Below are 21,349 nucleotides of genomic sequence, written 5' to 3' on the forward strand. Positions count from 1 at the left end.
GCAAAGCTTGGAGGCTTGGAAGCTTTCTTCGGGGTTTTTCTCTTGTTCAAACCTCCTCGCGGGGGCATGTGCACCATGCAGATGTTGGTGGGTTGTGACACCACGGGTTTCTGAGCATACAAAGGGACATCCCTGCAGGGGGATGGTAATAAGTAGGGCGTCACCATGGACTTGAGCACCACACTTAGCCATGCGTGGCTCAGCCGTGTCCGGGGAAAAGGAGATCCTGGTGGTTGAGCCGATGCCGAATGTTCAGACCTTTAAGACCACTCGGCGGAGGCAACACACCACTTTGGCCCCAGCTTTTCGTAGACGGCACCTCCAGCCTGACCTGACCAAGAGAAATCATCGACAGTTGCCTTTTCCTGTCCTCCTCTTCATCTTTCACTTTCCTATCTTCCTCACAGCTATCCGGTCTTCTCCTCTTCTGTGGACGCTTTCCTCTTTCCAGGTGGTGAGGGTTAACCTTGTGTGGCGAGCTACCCTGTGTTACGTCATGTTGGGTTATAGTTAGTGTGTATAGCTGGCGAGGTTAAGGCTTGGTTTCAAGTTCTTGCCCTGTCCCCTCATTGGGCTCCTTGTAGGGTGGTAGGGTGGCTGGCACCACGACCCGAAGAACACATACTTTCTATGGTTCTCCCTCTCCCACAAAACGATCGCCCCTACAAAAGAGTGTGGACCGATGTAATTGCTCAGTTGCTAATGAAAAACAAGAAACGTTCCCGAAGTATCATGAAGTGAAGAAGCAGAAAAGCCAGCAAGGAAAATATCACCATTCATAGTTTCAATGTCTCTGATGGGTTCCTTGGGCCTAGCCGGTGGCGACAGACTCCTCCAGATCCATGACCAAGCACAATATTTGAGATTCCCACATGTAACAAACCTTGGAAATGTTCCTGTCTGTGGTCAAATGGTTAGGGGAATCCCCCAAGATGGAGTAGATTTCTAATAAGGGAGTCTACCTACTCCACCTTGGGGGATTCCCCTAAACATTTGACCAACACAGTTCCCACTTCGAGTTATTGATCTATTCGTTCTCGCCCTACCGTAAGCTTGCCGTCCCAGTTAGCTCAGTTGGTAGAGCGACTGCTCCGATGAAGTGGTGGTCCCAGGTTTGAATCCCAGACCAGGACGAATTTTTCTTTAACTGCAAAGTTTCTGAGAAAGCTACATAGCTTTCCTTTGTAGCCGTATGGCTGCGCTCGGGTGGATGTCAATGAGTAATTACTCCCTTTTTCCTGTCTGTGTTGGTGCACATTGATCCCTGAACACAAAGGTGCCATTTCAGAATACGGTTAGTTGACGCTTCAGAACCCTTCGGGTTCCTTGTTCACAATGAAGAACAAGTAGCTTGTTCACAGTGAAGTAAGAAGCAGCTTAAGTAGGTTTAAGTAGGTTTAGTTTTTAGAGCTTAAGACTCATTCAGCCATGCTACTACTACCTGACTAGGCAGCGTTCCGTCAAACCCTGGACTACATTTCAGAACATGATTTCCTGATGCTTACCGAAGTAGAAATGTTGGAAGGTCTTAAAGAACAAAACGTCACTGATGTCCGCCGAATAAACATCCGTAAAGATGAAAAGGAAATACATACAAAGTCCTGGATTTGCCTCTAGTGAGCTCCCAAAATTCATAGTAGATCTGAAAGTAACCATACAACCATTTGTCCCAAATTCTCGACGCTGCTTCAATTGCCAAAAATTCGGCCATGGCTCTCAGAGTTGTCGTGGCCACAAAACCTGTGCCAAATGTGCATAAAACGTTCACGAATTCGAAAATTGTGTGAACTGTGTGTGAACTGTGAAGATAGTCACCCCGCGTACTCGTGGTTGTGTCCGACCTGGAAGAAAGAAAAGGAGATAATAACCATAAAAACAAAAGAAAACATAACTTTCAAAGAAGCACATCAGTGATTCAGACAGACACAAGGCACATTCCTTTTCACAGCAAGAGCAAATTTAGCAGATTTTTTGCGACAGGGCAGTGCACTACACCGGGCTTCAGCACCTGCGGAGGCACCTGCACAGTGAGCCTGAGGCAGGGCCATCCGCGCCTCGGGTAGATGTAGTGAAAGCTGCTCTGCCACCCTCAGAAAAGGGCCTGCCAATCTCTGGATCGGCCGCCCGCTAGGCTTCCCCCATTCGGGAAAGGCCTACAAACAAACCGCACACCCATGGGCTCTGCGCAGGCCTCAAGAGTCTCTGGCAAAGCGATGGATGTAGTGCCGTAGTGCCGAGCTCACTCCACTGTAACAGCGGTGGAGCTCTCTTGAAAGAAAAAAAGGAAAAAATCCCAATAACGGGCCTCAAAGAAACAGGTACCTAAGTTTCCGAAATACATCCCCAAAAAAATCATCATGTCGTTCCTAATACACTGGAATCATAGGGGGCTGTTAAAAAACAAATGACATTAAAGACATTTTAGTCACATTCTCACCTGTTGCCTTGTGTATAGAGGAAACAAACGTAGGTCCCCAACACAAAAATATACTCAAGAAGTATAGTCTCGCTGCGACCGAGAGAAGGCAAGCCATTGTCATCATAGTAAAAAATTATGTTGCAGCTCGTGAGCTTTTACTAAAGACTAAATTTGAAGGCTGTAGCATCCACTCTGCTTGCACACAAAACAATAACAGTGTGTTGTATATATTTCGAACCTCACCTTCGAGTAAACATGCATGAATTAGGAGAGCTTTTAGAGCAGCTACCAGAGCATATTTATTTATTTATTGGATTCTGCGGACTTGCTGTATGTCCAAGCAGGAGAGGGAAATACATACAGGGGAAAAGCAGAGCAAGTACGATAGTTCCTTCTTAATAAAACTTTGTTGCAAGACAGCACTTGTTTTGTCCCCTTTCTGTGTCCTTCGTCTCTCCACGCTGAATTTACCGCCAAAATGAAGTACATCCAACTCACCCAACTCACCATTCTTCTTCTGAAGTACGATCGTACCGAACAGTATAGATGCCACAAAATAAACAATGCAAAAACACAATTGAAAATGTGGTTACAGTGCAGCTACTAGCCAGCAGTGGAGACATCAAGAATGATTGGAAAGCAATGGAGAGTTCTGCGGTAGAGCATCGCATTCAGAAACTGTTCTTGGGAAAAAAAGAAAACTTGTGTGTATTTGTGCGTGCAAAAATAGGTTCCAGGCTATGTGTATGCATGTGGCGCGAGGCTCGTCTACAATCACTAGCGATGTGATTTTCCGGTCGAATACCAAATAGAGAAAAATATAATGAATGAAGGAAATTGAGACGGGCTTTCTTTCTTCTATCTGCAAGTGGTTCTAAGTCTGCAAGTTTCAGCATGGCGGAAAGAGAGTCTAGGCGCCTGTAATGGTTTAAAATAAAGCGAGCTGCAAGACGTTGCATTTTTTCGAGTTTTTGGGTTTTTTGGTTTCGCGCAAGAAAAAATCCGAGGTAAACTGGCAGTTCGTCTGGACTTCAAAAAGGGCGGGTGTTGGCACGGAAAAAACGAGACTTCAACGATCATCCGGATAGCTTCCCAAAATGACTTGGCAAGGATGACACCCGAGAGTGGATAGACACTTAGGCACTTTTTCAATGCTTTGAAAAATATTCATTATGACAGTACCATCAATCAGCGACTGTTATTATGACATATCTCGCTTAAATGAAGAAACTACCGGTTTAAAAAGTTTCTCGACCATGCATATTAACGCCAGGAGTTTAAAGAACAAAGTTGATGAGATAGGGAACCTAATTGCATCCATAAAAATTAAATTTGACGTTGTACTTTTCACAGAAACGTGGCTATCTCTAAACGATCCCATGCCTATTTTTAATGGTTATTACTCGCATCACTTAACTAGAACCAACCAAAGGGGAGGAGGTGTGGCTATGTACATAAAAGAAGGAATACGTTTTACCGTAGTGGATAAATTCTCTGTAGTTACTGACGATGTTGAATGCCTTACAGTACATGTAGGGAAGGCCACAATATCGGTCATCTATAGACCTCCTACTGGCGACAAAGAAAAATTTTGCAGTTTTCTAGATACAGTGCTTTCGCACGCCTGCGTTAGTAATGAACCTGTGATAATCATGGGAGATGTAAACATAGACATGAGCTCACCGGATACATGGGCGTGGGAACTGAAATCACTTCTAGCTTGTCACGCCTGGAGCAACCATGTTACATTACCAACCCGAGTTACAAAGAATAGTGCCACTTCAATTGACATTTGCGTTACAAACATAAATGATGAGGATATAATTACAGGTGTGCTTGCAATTGACATAAGCGACCATTTACCGCTATTTTCTATTACGAATTTCATATCATACAACCGTGCTTCCCGTGCGCCTTTTTACGGCCGAATGATAAACGAGTGTTCGCTAGAACACTTTCGGGAATTAATTGCAGTGATAGACTGGCAGGTGGTCTACAACGAACGTGATGCTAATACAGCTTTTGACACCTTTCTTGCAAACATAAAAAGCTCCTACGACGCGGCTTTCCCGTTAAGGAGCGAACGAAGCAGAAATAAGAAGGTAAGAAAACCTTGGATAAACTGTCATCTGTATAGTGACATAAAAAAGAAAAATGCGATGGATCACCTTTTTGTAAAAACAAGGGATCAAGAACAATTCGCAGCTTTTAAAAAATTTTGGAACCAACTTCAAAGCAAACTGAAAAAAGCTAAAAAATAGTATTATGAACAGCTGTTCTCAGACATACGCAATGAACTGAAACTGATATGGGATGCCGTGAATAAAATAACAAGTAGAAAGTAAAGTATCAGGTTACGAACACCGTATCTGAACAAAAGCCAAGTAACAAGCATGAACGAAAGTTTCCTGCAAGCTGGATCTTGTGCTTTAAGAGCAGGTAATGAAAGTGTGGCTCATGCAATCGATATCACAGCTGTGACTAGCACTATTTTCATGCAGCCCGCAGATAGCGCAGAGATACGGAATTTAATAGGCAAATTGATAAGTAATGCCTCGCCCGGACCCGACGGAATTCGGCCGGTGCCGATTAAGTGCGTCTCAAACGAGATAAGTGAAGTTCTAGCTTACATTGTTAACTTGTCAATATCTTCAGGAATTTTTCCGGAGGCCTTAAAAACTGCACGAGTGACACCAATCCGCAAAGGCGGTGCGAAGGATCTAGTCTCAAATTACCGACCGATATCTGTCCTAAATATATTCTCAAAGATTTTTGAAAGTGTGATGTTTGACAGGCTGTGGTCATTTTTCGTTAAACACAATGTGATCTCAGACTGCCAATATGGCTTTCAAAAACATAAGTCGGCCGATCAAGCCCTTCTTAGTATTAAAGATAAAATAATTGCAAACATTTAAAAACAACACGTTACACTCACTTTTTTTAGACTTAAGAAAGGCTTTCGGCTCAATTGATCATAAAGTGCTATTACAAAAATTAGAAATCTATGGGATACGTGGCATTGCTGGTGTTTTAATAAGAAGTTATTTAACGAATTGAAGCCAATTTGTTCAGGTAAACTCTATTTCTTCTGACATTTTGCCTTTAACGAAAGGTGTACCTCATGGCTTAAAACTGGGCCCACTATTGTTCCTTATATACGTAAATGACATTGTACGAATACCTGATTCACCAGACATGGCAATGTATGCCGATGATACCAATGTATTTTTTACATCCAGTGACATTTCCGAACTTGCTTTCAGCGCAAATACTTATTTAAATCGTCTGTCAGAATGGCTGAGCAAAAACAGCCTCGAACTCAATACAGCAAAAACAATATACATTTTATTCAGGCCTCGTAACAAAAACATGCATGGTGACATTAACTTATATTTTAATGACACGGAAATTACTCGCGTTAAGGAACAAAAATTCTTAGGTGTATGGTTTGATGAATATTTATCGTGGAGTTCACATATAAGCAGGTTATGCAATGACCTTTCGAAATCTGTAGGTATTATTAAAAGCTTAACCCACCTAATTCCTCTTTGGCTCAAACAACAGTTGTACAATGCCCTTTTTTATTCAAAGCTCTGCTATGGGATCTTGGTATGGGGAACAACAACAATGAATTACAACAAGCTAATTCTTTTACAAAAACGCATTCTTCGTATATATAGCAATTACCATGGTCGTTATGCAGATCTTGAAACCGCTCCATTATTCCAGCGTTATTCACTTCTTCGCGCAGACAAAATTTATTATAAGAAGCTTCTGCTTACAGTACACAAACAGAAATTATTCTCTAAAACATTCAATACAGATACATCCCGGCACGTTCTACGGCAAAACATCCGACACAAGCCGAAAACAAGAACAAATTATGGAAAGCAAACATTTTTATATCAGTCAAGCGAAATATTAAACAAGGTTGAGGAACTGTTAGAGTTTAGCACTCCATTGGGTGCTTTCAAAAAAGCGTTAACCGCATTGTTACTAGCCGATGGTGTTTCCTTTTCTTGATCAATGCCATTCTGTTTCATTTGTGCTTGTTTGTATGTACATACATCCCATCACAAAATGAATATATACAGTGCAGTTGTGATACGTGTGCATTGTGGCTGTGTAGTGCGTATTACAAGTGTAATATGTTTGTACTTGTGTAAATTCTGTACTTTTGCCTTTTATATGTATTTCCTTCTCTTATCATTGCTGTCGAAACTGTTTGCTGTAGGGGCTGGGACCTTTCGTCACGTCATTGGTACCTTTAGCCCCAGTCTCCACTCGCTATGATGAGAAAATAAAGTTCATTCAATCAATCAATCAATCTGTAGTGTAGGGGTCCCATACAGTGAAGGCACATTCAAGAATTGGCCTTACAATCAATTTATATGCCTTCAGTCTTAGGGCACTAGACCAACTGCACATCCGAAACTTGAGAAGTCCTAACTTTTTGCGGGCGGAGGAACATATATTATCGATGTGTTTCGTCTATTTGAGCCGTGACGTTGTTGTGACACCTGGATGCTTATACTTTTTACATCTCTGATGGCATTGCTATTTATGTTGTATGTAAAATTCAGTTGTGTAGTCTTTTTACTGATGCAGAGAGAAACTGTTTCGTCAAAAGTAATAACCATTTCCCATTCATTGCACCATTTTGCTAATAATTGTAGATTTGCGTTCAAAGTAAGCTGGTCAGACACAGATTTGACAGTATTAAATATAATACAATCATCCGCAAACAGCTTTACGGACACAGAGGGTTTGAGAGCTTCTGTGAGGTCGTTTATATAGGTATTGAAGAGTACTGGACCCAAAACTGATCCCTGAGATACACCTGAGTAGACCTCTAAGAATCGAGAGGTGGCTCCATCGATTTCGACAAACTACTTTCGTTTTGATAAATATGACGTGACCCAATTGATTATCAGATCCGGAATGCTTATTGATTTCATTTTTGTTACTACTTTATGGTGAGGGACTCTATCAAAGGCTTTGGAATAATCTAAAAAAATCATGTCGACCTGGCCACCGCAATCAAGCACTTTGGCAAGTTCATTTACAGTGACCACTACCTGTGTTGTTGTGGAGAATCCTCGACGGAAGCCATGTTGCGCTTTGGTCATTATTCCCGTCTGGTCTAAAAAATTCTTGAGTATGTGTTCTAGCACTTTGCAGGAGGTGGAGATCAGTGAAATAGGGCGGTAATTACGAACTTGCAGTCGGTTGCCACTTTTAAAAACCGGAACCACGCAGGAAATTTTCCATTCATCTGGTACTATGCCCGATTCAAGAGACTTATTAAATATTATTATCAAAAACTTGGCTAGTATTTCAGTGTACATTTTAAGAAAAGTAGTGGGAATATTATCGGGGCCGGGGGACTTCTTGGGGTCTAGCCGCAGGAGTAGTTCTACTATTCCTTCTCTGCTTATAGTAACACTTCTTTCGAGTGTGTTCAGAGAGCAATCATTAAACGTTGTATTAGATTTGGTAAACACGCTTTGGAAGTAAGTATATTAAAAGCATCGGCCATCGCCTAGTAGGAAAAGGTACAGTGCAAAAAGACGGGACTAAAGGAGTGAACAGACACAACCGCTGTGTCCCGTCTTTTTGCACTGTACCTTTTCCTGCGAAATGTACTGACTAGCCCAGACTAGTACCCTTTTGCATATTTAGTAGTTGGGGATTTTAACGCTCATTCATGTTTTTGTGGAAATGAAAAAGCTTATTCAAGAGGCCAATTCATAGAGGATTTTATTCTATGTAATAAAATTTGCTTAGTGAATACTGATAAACCTACATACTGCTCCCCAATCTCTGGGAAAATGAGCTGTATAGATCTATCTTTTAGCTCACCCTGTGTGTTCAGTGGTTTTAAATGGGATGTCATCGACAACCCATATGGGAGCGGTCACCTGCATCAGAAGTGATCCCAACAAAACTGCAATGTTGGAAGCTATATTTAGCCGACTGGGCACTGTTTAGAGAAAGGGCGAGCCTAGATCTAATAGTTTCGGAAAATCTCAGTGTAGATGAACATAATGAACAAATAACGAAATGTTTTATTACCACTGCGCACCTAGCTATTCCCTCAATCTTCTGGAGTAGTAAAACAAAATCATAGTTTGGTGTGCGAAAGAATGCAAAGAAGCAAAAAAGAAACAAAACGAAACATGGGGAATTTTTTGTTTACCCAAGAGAAGAGATTTTCATACATTTTAAAAAGGCGAGGGCGAAAGCCCAATATATCCATCACAGTGCCGAAGAAACTTCATAGCAAAATTATTGGCACCTATTAATAGCTCTAAACCTTAAAAAAAAATGTGGGAGAAGGTACAAAAGCTGACTGGCAGCTACTCCCCATTCACACTTCCCCTTCTGACAGCGAAAAAACAAAGGGAAGTGGCAGTACAAAGAAACCGTATATTAACGTAATTACAGTTCAAGAAATCTTACAGTATTGTCCGCTGGTAAACAGACTGCACCCGGCCCTGACGTAATATATTATCAAATGTTAGCCCATCTCTCTGAACCTGCTGTAGAGACAATTTTAATAATTTTTAACAAAGTTTGGGTATCGGGGAAGATACACGAAGCTTGGAAGAAGGCCATTATTGCTCTATCTTTAAAACCCCGAAAACCACCTACCCTTTCTAGCAGTTATAGGTCCATAGCCCTCACCAGCTGTCTGGCGAAATCTATTGAAAGTGTATTGAATATCAGATTAACCTTCGCGTTAGAAGCCTGTGAGCTTCTCGATGTCCACCAATGTGGTTTTAAAAAGGCATGCTCCACTACCGACCACCTGGTTCATCTTGAAAATGCTGCCCTAGGAGCTTTCATATACAAACAACACTGCCTTGCTGTCTTTTTCGCTTTAGAGAAGGCATAATATGACGCAACCTGGAGGTTTGGGATTCTTCAGGAACTGGCTGAGCTGGGCATTCATGGCAGGATGTTTAACTGTCTTAAAGACTTTTTGTCTAACTGTTCATTTAATGTCGGCCTAGGCTCAACCCTTTTGAGGAAAAGGAAGTACCTCGGGTGTATTTTAAGCACAACACTATTTGTTCATTTATTCATTCATTTATTCAGTATTCACAGCGCCGGCAGGCATTGCAGTGAGGGGGAGGGGATATACAAATTCACAAAGCAGACCAATGACACGTGAGCTCGTGGCACACGGTTATGAAATACTCATTGTACACATAACACTCAAAAGCAATGAACATTGAGATAAGGAATACTCGGAGCCATACTCAACACTGAACTGAACATCGAAAAGAATACATCATTCGATACAACGCTGACAACATCGCGAAGCAACTTGTTTCACTCCAGAATTGTTTTGGGGAAAAATGACATCTTAAATAAGTTTGTATGGCAAGAAATTTCGCGCACTTTTAAATGATGGTTTGTACGTTCAGAGACTCAGTGAGGGCTCTTAATATATTTATCTTTTTCTATCTTTATCAATGAATGGTATACACTATGAAATAACTTCAATCGTAATTTTTGTCGTCTAACATCTAGCAGCTCCCAATTTAATTCTGGCCATGTGTAATTTCCAGTGACAAAGCGTGCAGCCATGTTCTGTACACACTCTAATTTTTGTTTATCTTGTTTATTTGTTTATTGTTTATTTGTTTATTGTAATACCCATAGCGCCACAAGTGGCATTACAGTGGGGGGGAATAACACATCATACAAACGAAAAGAAGGGTAACAAAGTGCAGCACATACAATGCAACCATGATGCAACAGTAATACAGCCTAAAAACAGCATTCACAGAGATGAAGAGAATAAATCACTTGACGTAATTAATACCACTTCTTCAGAGAGCCGGTTCCAATCTCTTATAGACCTACTGAAAAAAGCATATTTGTACATCTCTGATTTACAGTTAATTTCCTTAACTTTTAATCGATGGTCACGACGTAGCGAAATATAGTTTGGTGAATGGATGTACAGGTCACGGTTTATGCCAGTATTGGAATAGTAAATACTATGAAAAAATTTTTACCTCAAACAATATCTACGTTTTTCAAGCGTCTTCCATCCCAGCGAGTTTTTTGCAAGTGAAGCGCTAAAGCTCCTGGTATAGTTGTTAAAGACATAATAATAATAATAATAATAATAATAATAATAATAATTGGTTTTTTTGGGGAAAGGAAATGGCGCAGTATCTGTCTCATATATCGTTGGACACCTGAACCCCGCTGTAAGGGAAGGGATAAAGGAGGGAGTGAAAGAAGAAAGGAAGAATAGGTACCGTAGTGGAGGGCTCCGGAATAATTTCGACCACCTGGGGATCTTTAACGTGCACTGAAATCGCACAGCACACGGGCGCCTTAGCGTTTTTCCTCCATAAAAACGCAGCCGCCGCGGTCGGGTTCGAACCCGGGAACTCCGGATCAGTAGTCGAGCGCCCTAACCACTGAGCCACCGCGGCGGGGAAAGACATATCGGATACCCAAGTTTTGTACCCTCTCTAGTTTATCTATATCCGTTTTATGCCAAGGGTCCCATACTGCACAGGCATATTCGAGAACCGAGCGAACGTTTGTCATAAAATGTAACTCTTGTTTCTAAAGGGAATTGCTTGGTGTTACGCCTTAAAAAACCAAGAACGCGACACGCCTTTCCTGTTACATAGTCGACATGTCGTCTCCAGCTTAGGTTGGAGGTTATGAATACGCCGAGATATTTGTATTCTGATACTGAGGAAAGTTGTGTCCCATTAATTGTATAAGAGAATTCATGGGGCTTTTTCTTTTTTGTGACTCGCATATACATAGATTTTTGCAAGTTAATAAACATACCCCATTTCTAACACCAATCAGACACCCTGTTCAAATCATTCTGTAACTGCACACAGTCATTCAGACTATCAACGACCCTATACAATGCGCAGTCATCTGCAAACAGACGATTATGAGAAGAGATATTAGAGCAAATGTCATTTATAAAGATCAAAAATAACAAAGGTCCGAGCACTGATCCTTGAGGTACACCAGAAGATACAATGCATTCGCTTGATAATTTTCCATTAATAACCACTCTTTGTTTCCTTAAGTGCAAGTAATCTTGTATCCACTCAATCATTCTCTCATCAATGTTATACCAAGACAACTTTTCAAGCAAAAAAGAATGAGGAACAACATCAAATGCCTTCTTTAAATCCAAGAAGACGCAATCTACAGACAACCCTTCATCAAGTGCACTTGTCAGATCATGAATTAGTTCAGTCAACTGTGTTACACAAGAAAGGCCCTTACGAAAACCATGCTGCTGATTGCTTAGTAAGGAATGCGTATTCATATGATTAATAATGCTAGTGAAAAACACATGTTCCAAAACTTTACAAGCAATACTCGTCAAAGAGATGGGACGATAGTTGGAAACAACATTACGAGGGCCAGATTTGTGCACAGGAACTACATTGGCTAACTTCCAGTCAGAAGGCAGTGCTCCTTCCTCTAAGGATTTTGTGTAAATGACTCTCAGATATGCAGACAACTCACACGCACATGCACGGAAAAGAGCAGTTGGTAGATCGTCAGGACCAGGAGCACTGGCAGCATTCAGCCCTTTAAGTATCAACTCAATTCCTCTTTGATTAAACTCGACACCACGCATGTGATCAGAATTAACTCGACCAAAATTGAGCTCGACGTGTTTGCGGATCCCAAGCAGTGCAGGCATATTCTAGGGTTGGCCTTACAAAGCAGATCCCGACAGGCTTATGGGAAATTTCGTGTGTTGCGGCGAAGAAAGCCCAATGCACGACTTGCCTTGGCTACAGTATGGTTGACATGGCGATGCCAATTTAACTGAGGTAAATTAGACACCTAGATAAGTGTACTGAAATGCACGGTTCAACAAAGAATTATATAGAGTGCAGGTTAAATTTTGAGGGTTTCTTTTTTTAAGGCATACCATATATACAGTTAAACCTGGATGCAACGAACCTCCATATAGCGAATTCCTCGATGTAACCAAGTTTTTTAATTCCCCAACGCCGCCCCCATTGATGAAGCGCGTGTGTTTGAGGCCTCCATGTAAGGAACGTGCAGCGCCGGTTGACCTTGCTCTAACAAACTCGCTAAGTCGACCATCTGTTAGCTTGCGCTGAATTACGAAATTTGGGAGAAAAGTTTCACGACGATAAAGCACAAACTGATATGAGAGGAACGCCGACGATCGCAATGAGGAACCACAGATGACTCAATGCGTTGCGCTCCAGCGCCGTTGGCGCATCTCCATTGCTTTTGGTTTTGGAATGCCATACCACGTGGCACAACAACAGTTCGTGCCAAAAAGCAGTGAAAAATGGTAGGGCATAACAAAAATGAAACGGCATGAGCAGTGCGCGCCCATTGCCGCTGCACGGTACGTTGCTCGTGTGACTCCAGCTCCGATATCTCTCGTGCATTGGGAGCATGGACAGCTGAAAGCGATGCAAGACGAACAGTCCATTTCCGTGGGCAACAGAGGTGGGCAGAAGCATGTGCCTTCGCGGCCGGTCATCGGCGGGGGCGCAACTACACGCTCTCTAGCTTGACCGGTGCCCCCGCCTCTCCCAATCTCCCAACCCCACTTGTAGCGTCGTTGTGCAAGCCGCGGCCGTCGCGGTGGAGGTGACGGCAGCTGCTGCAGCAATCGCGCTATTAGCGCGATCACGGAACGTTTCTCCATGTTTATGACTTGGAGTAATGGGGTTTTCTGTAAACATTCTGAACGTGGCGTACATTTATTTCTTAGTTTGATTTCTGTTCTGCATTGTCTTTTTGGGTCTTCTTGCAAAAACTGCACTTTATGAAAACCTGGATGTAACGAAAAATCCTGGACTTTTTACAGCTTCGTTATATCCAGGTTTCACTGTACTGTGTTGCTCAAGTTATGTTTCATACGCCATTTTGCTCACCATGACGATATTTTGTACAGATCCTTTTGAATCATGTAGATGTCTGTGGTGTCATTCTGACTTGTGCACACATGGTCATGCGCTACCGTGATAAGGTGGCGCACGTTGGAAGCTGATCACCACTTGCCGGAATATAAGGAAGCGTGAAATAAAGACGGGGTTTTTTTTTTCCCCCTCATCTGTCAACTGGCTTGTGTGTGTGCTTCCAAGTCACGCCGTTCTCTTGATGCCACATGGTGTCAGAAGTGGGATTGAGTTCGTAGGGGCACTCGGCTGACAGTGGATTGTGCAGTAGACACCCCCGACACCCCCACGTGAACACCCGGCAGTGTGGCTGCCGCGCTGGCAATTCTTCCACCGGGAAACTTCAACTTTGTCTGGACATAGGAGTGGCCAGAATGGGTTCAGGAGTTCAACGACTACCGATACGCCACAGGTCTAAAACGAAAGGCCAGAAGAAGTCCAAGTCCAGATGCTGCTGTACAGCATGGGCAGGCAAAGGCAAACCAGGAAAATTTTTCAAACTTCTTTTGTCCCTCGGAAGAAGAATCAAAGAGCTACGAGGCTGTCTGCAAAAAGTTTCCTGCTCACTTCGTGGCGACAAAGAACGTTGTGTACTAAAGTGCCTGTTTCCACCGCAGGCAACAGGAGCCCGGGGAGTCAGTCGAACAGCTCGTAACTGCTCTACATGTACTGGCTGACCACTGCTATTTCGGCACCCTCCGGACTCGTCTGGTACGGGACAGGTTCGTCATCGGACTTGCAGATGCCGTATTGTCAGTCTCTCCAGATGGATTCCAGTCTCACCTTGAACACAGCGCTTGCAAAGGCTCGCCTCAAGGAGATGGTTCAGCGACAACAGCGAGAACTACTCCCCACTGTGGCGAAGTTCGAAGTTTGGGCTGTAGCTTGAAAGACGACGACGGGGGCCTCGACTTACCGCATCAGTGACGTTCGCCAACCTACGGGACGCCCGGAGGAGAAGAGTCAGGAGCACTTGCAGCGATGCCGGTTTTGTGGACGCTCGTACCATCGTAGGTTCAAGTGCCCTGTTCGTGCGGTGCGGTGTAACAGCTGTAGAGCCAAAGGACACTTTGCTGTGGTCTGCATGAGCAACCCCCCCAACTATGAGGCAGGCGTTTCCACTCTACAGTCAGAGCCAGAAAGCTACTTTGTAGGAATGCTTAGTAGTTCAAGGGCTAGCAGTGTTTCCGAATCGTGGGATATTTCCCATATCGTGGGAAAATCAAGCCACTGAAGGAAAAGGGGAATTTTGGGAAAACGTGGGAAATTTTGGTTTCGCTAAAAAACAGTGTTCTAAATGTGCTTTCTCAGGAAAATGTTCAGAGATGAAGGAAAAATACTGTTATCATGGCGGTCTGACTAGTGTCGGAGAAGAAATTTGGCTTGATGTTTCCCTTTAATTTGCTGCCTAGCCTTGGATACAGAGCCCTGGCCCTTTCAGGCTTCGAGTGCTGTGTCTTTGGATTTCTTCCAGCTATAGTGGCAGTGACCCTTCCATTAATTGCTTCCAACCACTCCCCGCTTTTTAGTCGCACAATTCCCTCTGTAGGCACTTTGTTGTAAAAGAATTCCCAAAAATTTCTGCAGTCTATACAGGAGAGGCTAGAAAGGAAATGGAAGTACCCGAGCTGGTTCCCATCCCAACCCAAAAACTAATAAAAACGGAAGTGGTGATTGACGATGATGTGATCAAGAACAATCCAGCCTTGATGTTCATTATTAATGGGCTTTGCATTTATTTTATTTCACTCATTCTTATATTTATTACCTTTGTTCTTATATTTATTACCTTGGCTGTATTCACTCTAAAATTACTTTATTTTGCAAAAAATATATTTGTGGGAAAAAATGGGAAATTTTTAGCCAACAACTGGGAAAAACCAACTGGCCAATGTGGCAACACTGAGGGCTAGGCACAGTGCGCATCTGCGTAGATTTAACCCATCTAAACAAGAGTGTGTTGTGGGGGCGTTTCTGTTGCCGAAAGTTGCTGATGTGTTGGGCATTCTTGCAGGAGCATCATATTTTTCGAAGTTGGACACTAACTCGGGCTTGCATCAAATTAAAATGGCAGAGGGGTGTCAGTTGCTCACGACTTTCATCACGCCTTTCGGCTGCTACTGTTTCTGCCTGTTACCATTTGGGATAACTTCTGCCCCGGAATATTTTTAGAAGCGCATGGGCGAAATCTTGGATGGTCTGCTGGGAGTAGTAAACCTCATGGATGACATGTTGATTTGGGGTTCGTCAAGGACCAAACACGATGAAAGGTTGCATGCAGTCCTAAGGAAGCTTGTTGCAGCCGGCGTCACTCTCAATCGCGCTAAATGTTCTTTTGGCGCTCACAAGGTAGCGTTTTTGGTCTACGTTGTTGGTTCAGCTTGCATCAAACCGGACCTTGAGAAAGTACAAGAAATCAAAGACATAGATGTGCCATCAGCGGTACCAGACGTGCGCGGGTTTCTGGGCACGGTCAATTATTTGGGAAGGTTTGTTCCAAACCTGGCTGAACTATCTGCGCCGCTTTGGGAACTGCTCATGTAGGGCAAAGAGTGGCATTGCGGCCAACCGCAGTAGAGAGCTTTTGCTGCTTTGAAATAGCTGGTGTCATCAGCAAAGTGTGTTGCAAAGTTCGATCCAACACTTCCCACAGTCTTTTCGGCTGACGCATCTTCGTTCGGCATCGGAGCAATGCTGTTTCAAGTGCAGACAAATGGACTGAAACGTCCTGTTGCTTTTATCTCCCGTGCCTTGACGCCAACTGAGCAGAGGTATGCAAATTGAAAAATAAGCGCTCGCTCTCACCTGGACGGCCGAACACCTGGAATGTTACTTAAAGGGACTATGCAATTAATTAATTGAGATTACGTAAAGCAGACAAGAGATAGGCATTCGATCACTCGTCACCCCAGTGCAAGAATTTTTGAGCTAGCATCAACAACAGCGAAGATATAGACGATTAAAAATTACGCTCCTCCTCTCCCCCCTCAACTCGTACACGAGGAGCACCAGAAAAAAAAATAAACAAGACAGCTCTGGGACTGGGCCCCGCCCATGAATACGTCATCCGCTGACGTTTATTTTGCAACTTCCGGTTGTCGCTCCTAGCCCCCCAGCAGCAGCGTCGGCGGCGTGGCGGCATCTCTCTTGTCTCTTCGCCTTCCTGGATTGCGGCACGCATCGGGTTTCTGTGCTTGTAATCTGTGGTAATTAGCAGTAATAAACCCGGACCTCGAGGTGCGACTGCTCGCTTTTACGGCCGCGATGGGCATCGAGCCCTATGCGTGCGCACGACGAGCCGTGCGAGTGGCTCCAGAGCTCCCGACAGAAGGAGGCGGCAGAGGAAAATTGAAACCATATGCGCGAAAGCAATGCCCTGGCTCGCGGTTACCCGAGAGGGTCGCGCGGCGGCACGAGCAGACGATTTTCACGGCTACCAGAAGTGTGCCTGTGACGTCGTGGCTGCCGTGGCTCCAGCGAATGAGAGCGTGTGGTGGCCTGGCGACGTCATGGGTAGTGTGACGTCTTTCTTCCACGATTTTAGTTCCGAAATCGGTCACTACGAGCACACCAATATGTGTAAACCTTCTGGCTACAGCAACGTGTCGGGCACGTCTCCTCACGTACTCATTGAAGAATTCCTTTCTGCCTCCGGACGTTCTCCGTTTATTCGGGGGTCTCATTCCTTCGGAAGGCCATGCCAAGCGGACGTGCCGCATCTTACGCTCCGAGGCCTGGAGGCAAGCGAGATTTTACACGGAGTGCCTGAGCATTGCGTGCAGAAGCAACGTCCCTCCTGAACAAGGGAATAGAAGATTCAGTCAAGACCTGCGTGTAGCTTCGCAGACGGCGGAATTCATGTGGCGACAGGTTCTTCCTAGGCTCCCTCGTCGAAAGGCGCCCCCTACCTCGCCTCAACAAGACGTCGTCGTGCTGGGGAACGTAAGTGTCCCCCCGAAGGTGAATAACCTGCTCGTGCTGGGGCCGAAATACTGCGAGCATCCGCGACTCGACAAAACACAGCTCCTCTCTCTTGTTAGGACCGCTGCCAGAAGAGTAAGAACGGATGAAGCTGGGAGATGCATCAAGGAAGGCGTGGATTCCCTACCGCAGGGGGTGAAGAAAGGAAGCACGCGCCGTCTCACTGCAGCAGTATCAGCCCTCAAAGATGCTGGCATCAAGCTCGTTCAGTCGGACAAAGAGGGTGGTTTTGTCGTCGTGGTAAACGACCTCTACAAGGAAAAGGCTCAAGCTGCAGTCGCTGCAAACTTCAGACAAGTGAAAACTGTCAAGCCGTCGAAAGTGCAAGAGCAGGCAGTACAGCTTTGTGAGCGTGCTGGACTTTCAAGACTGGCCTCTTCCGTCAGAGCATCGAAGGCATCTAGCCTTTTCGTCTTCTTCAGCGCCAAGACGCATAAAGTAAGCTGCCCCTTCCGTGTCATTGTGTCCGAACGAGGAACGTGGCAGCGCGAGGTAGCGGTGTTCCTGGAGAAGTGCCTTTCGCACCTTGAGATTGAAGATCCTTTCCTCATCAGAAAGCCGGAGACCGTGTCAGAATTCCTTCAAAACGAGTGTCCTGCCCACGTTGGCGCGTTTTCGGTGGATGTCAAGGACTTGTACTACTCCCTGCCGCAAAGCGCGGTGATCGCAGAAATCAGCAAGTGCATCGACCGTCACGGAAGCACCAAGTTCCAGAACTCTAGTGGTATAAACGTTAGCATGTTTCTAGAAATGCTCCGCTTTTATTTACAGTCCACGTTTGCTAGAGTTGATGATAGTTTTTTCATCCAAAAACAAGGTGTTTGTATTGGATCCAGCCTCACTCCCGTGCTCAGCGATCTGTTCTTAGCTTCGTGCGATAGACGACTTCAAGCCAAGCTGGACGGCACCGTTGTTAAGGTTATGCGTTATGTAGATGACTTTTTAGTATTTTATCGCAAAAGTAACGCCCAACAAACTGTTGTTCAGATTTTTGACGTGTTCAGTACTGAACTTAACAACCTACAATTGACCACAGAGCTACCTACTAACAACAAACTAAGGTTTTTGGATCTGGAACTTGTTCTATCGTGTGACCATGTGTGTTGGATATACTCCCCGCGCTCCCAGAAAAGCCTGCTCCCCTTCCGGTCGGCCCACTCTAAGATAGTCAAGCGCGGGATAGCGAAAACATGCATGAAAGCCGCTCTGGTTAGATCATGTGCACATAAGACCCAAGCCAGCTTTGATGCGCAGGTTACTAGGCTTACCGCTGCGGGATACCCGACGAAGATCTTATCTAGCATAGCAGAGTCGATATTAAAAGAATGCAGAATTCAGAAGGAGACGCGCAAACTGGACACTAAGCACATAACATGTATTCCGTATGTTCACCAAGTTTCGCATAACCTGAAAAAGATTGTGAACAAAGCCGGCGTAAAGCTCCTTTTCTCTGCCAGGAACAAATTGGGAGGCCTGTGCAAGAGAGTGGATCAGGAGAGTGGAAAGAAGTCTTGTCGGAAGAAACACAGAAACAAATTTGTCAACTGTTGCTGTGGTGTGGTGTACAAGGTCCCACTGTCATGCGGCCGTTTCTACATCGGAGAGACCGGACGGTGCGTCAACGATCGGCTACGCGAATACGCGAAAGACATTGAAAACAAGTCACGCCGAAATAATATGGTCATTCATTTCGCAGATTGCGAAGAATGTGAGGCGTTTTTGAGCCAAACAACTATCATCGCCAAATATAACGATCATACCTCGCGCCTGATATCGGAGGCCTTTCACATTCATGCATTAGGCAACTCATGTGTAAGCCAACCATCGGTGGCTCTATTCCCACAGGAGATCGCTTTTCTTAATCAGTGATGATATCCCGAATGTATGCCATATCATGTTATGCACCGCATTTCTTCTTCCCTTTTATGCTTTATATTGCCCCCTCTTTCGCAATAAACCATTTGGTTGTTAGTTCAGCGCATGTGTCTGTCTCGCCTTCTTCCGTCCCGTCCGTCAGCGCTGTTTTGCCTACCATTCCAATTTGCTCCACTGTATCGCCTCAGTCAGCTAGGCTTCAGCTCACGGCGGCGGCTTTGTTGCTACTTCGGTCCATACCCGCATCTGGGAGGTTTTAGTTCGTGGGGTTGGGGGGTGGGGGGATAGAGGGGTAGCAGGAGAGCCGTGTACCACCCTAGAAAATTTTGTAGATTTACGCCACTGATCTGTCAAGCTTATAAGTGGGGCATTTTGGTTGGCATAGCTTTGCCATTTTGCCAGCTGGGTGTCACTTGTCCTAAAGTGACAATGCTATGGCACTGTGCCACTAACTACCTTGATCCCGATCGAATAACGCTATTCAATCATTTTTTTTTTGATTAATTTATTTCCTCAAAGGTCTCCATCGAGACATTACATGAGGGAGTGGGTGGATATGGCAGACAAAGGAAATAAATTATGATGTGAGGTTTTCGCTGAGCCGCTTGAATGCTTGTGGGTTGATGATAGTGGCAACTTCAGTGGGCAGGTCATTTTAGTCTCGTGCTGTACGTAGGAAAAATGATTGCTGAAAGGTCACGGTATGGGCTTCTGGGGGATTCACTGTATTTTGATGACGAAAGCGGGCGATGCGATGGGCACTTTTTATGTTGGGGTTATCAAAAGACAAGGAATGGAAAAATTAATGAAAAAGGTTAAGACGTGCTATTCTACGGTGCTCAGCTAGGGGGGGTAGTTTTATTTGTGCTTTTATTGCGGAGATGCTGGCATTGTAGGAATAATTAGACAGAATGAAGCGTGTCGCGCGATTCTGAACCGACTCGAGGCCGTTAGTAGCAAGGTTATTGTAGTGCAGGTCAAAAATAACATTAGCATACTCCAGCTTTGGTCGCACAAAAGTTTGAAAAGGAAGCTGTTTAATAGAACGTGGAGTGAGCGAAAGGTTACGACCTAAATAGCCTAACGCATGATTAGCGGAGTTTATTATGTGGTTAACATGACAAGTCCATTTTGGGTCGCGGGAGATATGCACACCGAGATATTTGAATGTTTCAGATGTTGCAATCTGCATGTTATTGATAGTATAATTGAGCTCAACGTAATTACGACGACGGTGAATAGACATTAACACGGTTTTAGCAACATATAACGACATCAGCCAAGATTTACACCAGTCATGTATGTGATTAAGGTCAGTTTGATATGCCAAATGGTCGGCAGAGCTAGTAATTGCTTGGTAAATGACACAATCATCGGTGAAGAGTCGGATATTAGAAGAAATATTACAAGGTAGGTCATTAATATATATTAAGAATAGGAGCGGCCAAAGTACGGTACCTTGCGGTATGCCTGACAACACCGGTATTACAGACGAGGGGTGTGAGTTGGCATGTGCGAATTGCTGGCGGTTGGTTAACCCTCGAATCCAGTTAAGAACGCATAGGTGAAGATTAAGACGTGATAACTTCAACAGGCGATGACCATGGGGGACCTTATCGAACACTTTTTCGAAGTCTAAAAATAATGCGTCAGTCGGGATGTTGCTATCTAGGTTTAAATGTAAGTCGTGCAGGAAAAGAGCAAGTTGAGTGTCACAGGAATGATTTTTGCGAAAACCATGCCGACTTGGGTGAAAAAAATTGTCAGATGTTAGGAAGTTAGCAATATGCGAGTATAATACATGTTCCATTATTTTACAAGAGACGCTGTTCTATATAGCTTCGTGTTTAGACGCGTTGCAGCCCTGTACTGCAGTCTTCTTTAACATGCTAATGTAAATTAGTTTCACATTACACCTAAGCGATTTCGGCGACATACATGCAGAAATACAAGAGTAAATATGTTGTACTAAATGAATGAATGAATGATTATGATGAATACTTTATTCATTTATACTACAATGAACATAAAAAGGAGCGTCCGCCAGTCTTCTCTGGGCGTCATTTTTTGAAATTGACTCCATCCACTACATTGTTTAACTATGTGCATTGGTGTA

The 21,349-nt window shown here is 44.1% G+C and overlaps 1 protein-coding gene and 1 pseudogene across 3 annotated transcripts in view; both read left to right on the forward strand.

Annotated features, from left to right (window-relative positions):
- The window catches only part of Ube4B (Ubiquitination factor E4B), a 423,977-nt gene that overhangs the window by 77,121 nt on the left and 325,507 nt on the right, over positions 1–21,349 (forward strand). The window lies entirely within an intron of this gene.
- On the forward strand, positions 12,788–18,526 carry LOC144119409 (uncharacterized; annotated as a pseudogene).

The sequence above is a fragment of the Amblyomma americanum genome, chromosome 2, assembly GCF_052857255.1.
Source record: "Amblyomma americanum isolate KBUSLIRL-KWMA chromosome 2, ASM5285725v1, whole genome shotgun sequence".
Classification (NCBI taxonomy): Eukaryota; Metazoa; Arthropoda; class Arachnida; order Ixodida; family Ixodidae; genus Amblyomma; species Amblyomma americanum.